This window comes from Triticum dicoccoides, chromosome 5A (genome assembly GCF_002162155.2).
Source record: "Triticum dicoccoides isolate Atlit2015 ecotype Zavitan chromosome 5A, WEW_v2.0, whole genome shotgun sequence".
NCBI lineage: Eukaryota > Viridiplantae > Streptophyta > Magnoliopsida > Poales > Poaceae > Triticum > Triticum dicoccoides.
Genome location: NC_041388.1, coordinates 478559284 through 478562745, shown reverse-complemented (window position 1 = coordinate 478562745; position 3462 = coordinate 478559284).

Genomic DNA, 3462 nt, shown 5'->3' with positions numbered 1-3462 from the left:
ACCTATCAGTTGCCGGTGGCCACCAGGGGCAACTCTGGGCTGGCCTACCCGTACCAAGGACAATCTGAGTGTGCCCTGAGAACGAGATATGTGCAGCTCCTATCGGGATTTGTCGGCACATTCGGGCGGTGTTGCTGGATTTGTTTTAACTTGTCGAAGTGTCTTGTAGAACCGGGATACCGAGTCTGATCGGAATGTCTCGGGAGAAGGTATATCCTTTGTTGACCGTGAGAGCTTGTCATGGGCTAAGTTGGGACTCCCCTGCAGGGATTTGAACTTTTGAAAGCCGTGCCCACGGTTATGGGCAGATGGGAATTTGTTAATGTCCGGTTGTAGATAACTTGAACCTTAACTTATTTAAAATGAATCAACTATGTGAGTTACCGTGATGGTCTCTTCTCGGCGGAGTCCAGGAAGTGAACACGGTGTTGGAGTAATGCTTGCCGCAGGTTGTTCTCTAGTTATTCATTCGCGCTTTGCCTTCTCTTCTAGCTCTCTTTTTCGAACAGGTTAGCCACCATATATGCTAGTCGCTTGCTGCAGCTCCACATATTACCTTGCCTTACCTATAAGCTTAAATAGTCTTGATCGCGAGGGTGCGAGATTGCTGAGTCCCTGTGGCTCACAGATTACTTCCAAACAGATGCAGGGCCAGACGACTCCGTTCCAGATGACGCGCTTGAGCTCAAGTGGGAGTTCGACGAGGACTCACGCAGTTACTATGTGTCTTTCCCTGATGATCAGTAGTGGTGCCTAGTTGGGGCGATCGGGACAGTGTCGCATGTTGGGTTGATCTTTTATTTTGGAACCATAGTCGGGCCATGAGTGATTGGTTGATGTAATGCTATTTATGTACTTTGTTTGACGTGGCGAGTGTAAGCCAACTATGTACCTTCCCCTTTTGTTATCTATATTACATGGGATGTTGTGAAGATTGCCTTACTTGCGAGATTGCTTTCAATGCGGTTATGCCTCTAAGTCGTGCTTCGACACGTAGGATATATAGCCGCATCGAGGGCGTTACAATGCACTAGAGCTATAAAAATATGAAAGCTCATCGAAGAAACTAAGTGGGTGTGCATCCAACTCGCTTCCTCACGAAGACCTAGGGCATTTGAGGAAGCCCATCATTGGAATATACAATCCAAGTTCTATAATGAAAAATTCCCACTAGTTTATAAAGTGACAACATAGGAGACTCTCGATCATGAAGATCATGGTGCTACTTTGAAGCACAAGTGTGGAAAAGGATAGTACCATTGTCCCTTCTCTCTTTTTCTCTCTTTTTTTCTCCTTTTTTTGGGCCTTCTTTCTTTTTTGGGCCTCTTTTCTCTCTTTTTTCATCCGGGGTCTCATCCCGACTTGTGGGGGAATCATAGTCTCCGTCATCCTTTCCTCACTGGGACAATGCTCTAATAATGATGATCATCAGATTTCTTTTTACTTAGAACTCAAGAATTACAACTCAATGCTTAGAGCAAAATATGACTCTATGTGAATGCCTCCGGTGGTGTACCGGGATATGCAATGAATCAAGAGTGACATGTATGAAAAATTATGAACGGTGGCTTTGCCACAAATATGATGTCAACTACATGATCATGCATGGCAATATGACAATGATGATGTATGTCATAATAAATGGAACGGTGGAAAGTTGCATGGAAATATATCTCGTAATGGCTATCGAAATGCCATAATAGGTAGGTATGGTGGCTGTTTTGAGGAAGATATAAGGAGGCTTACGTGTGATAGAGTGTATCATATCACGGGGTTTGGATGCACCGGCGAAGTTTGCACCAACTCTCAAGGTGAGAAAGGGCAATGCACGGTACCGAAGAGGCTAGCAATGATGGAAGGGTGAGAGTGCGTATAATCCATGGACTCAACATTATTCATAAAGAACTCATATACTTATTGCAAAAATCTACAAGTCACCAAAACCAAGCACTACGCGCATGCTCCTAGGGGGATAGATTGGTAGGAAAAGACCATCGCTCGTCCCCGACCGCCACTCATAAGGAAAGAAATCAAAGAACACCCCATGCTTCAAATTTGTCACATAACGTTTACCATACGTGCGTGCTACGGGACTTGCCAACTTCAACACAAGTATTCATCAATTTCACAATTACTCAACTAGCACACCTCTAATATTACCACCTTTATATCTCAAAATAATCTATCAATCATCCAACTTTTCTTAGCATTTAAAATTTATAACCAAAATGAATTACCATGCTGTTCTAAAGGACTCTAAAAAGGTTATAAGTGAAGCATGAGAGATCAATTATTTCTATAAAATAGAACCACCACCGTGCTCTAAAAGATATAAGCGAAGCACTAGAGCAAAAATTATCCAACTCAAAAGATATAAGTGAAGCACATAGAGTATTCAATAAATTCCAATTCATGTGTGTCTCTCCCAAAAGGTGTGTACAGCAAGGATGATTGTGGTAAACTAAAAAGCAAAGACTCAAATCATACAAGACGCTCCAAGCAAAACACATATCATGTGTCGAATAAAAATATAGCTCCAAGTAAAGTTACCGATGGACGAACACGAAAGAGGGGATGCCTTCCGGGGCATCCCCGAGTTTAGGCTCTTGCCACTCCTTGCTCCATAATCCATCAAATCTCTACCCAAAACTTGAAAACTTCACAACACAAAACTTAAAAGAAAATATTCATGAGCTCCGTTAGTAAAAGAAAAGAAACCACCACTTCAAGGTACTGTAATAAACTCATTCTTTATTTATATTGGTGTTAAACCTACTATATTCCAACTTTTCTGTGGTTCATAAACTCTATTACTAGCCATAGATTCATCAAAATAAGCAAACAACACACGAAAAACAGAATCTGTCAAAAACAGAACATTCTGTAGTAATCTGTAGGTTTCGAATACTTATGGAACCCCAAAAATTCTAAAATAAATTGCTGGATGTGAGGAATTTATCTATAATCATCTGCAAAAATAATTAACTAAATATCTATAACGCCCCGGATGCAACTTTCCATATTTGTACTCCGACTCTTGCCTTTTCCGGAGATGCGATATGATTTTCCCTTCGTGGTTGGGTTTTGTTTTTTTGTTTTGCTTTTGTTCATGTCATGCATTTCATATCATGTCATCATGTGCATCGCATTTGCATTCGTGTTCGTCTCATGCATCCGAGCATTTTCCCCGTTGTCCGTTTTGCAATCTGGCACTCCTACGTCCTCCGGCACCCCCTTTTGCCTCTTTTTGTGAGCGGGTATTAAACATTCCCGGAATGGACCAAGATTTGCCAAGCGGCCTTGGTACACTACCGGTAGACCGCCTGTAAAGTTTCGTGCCATTTGGAGTCTGTTTGATACTCCAACGGTTAACCGGGGAACCGTAAAGGCCTCGTGTGTGTTGCAGCCCAACACCCCTCCAAAACGGCCCAATAACCCATCCAAACCTCTCCATCCTCTCGG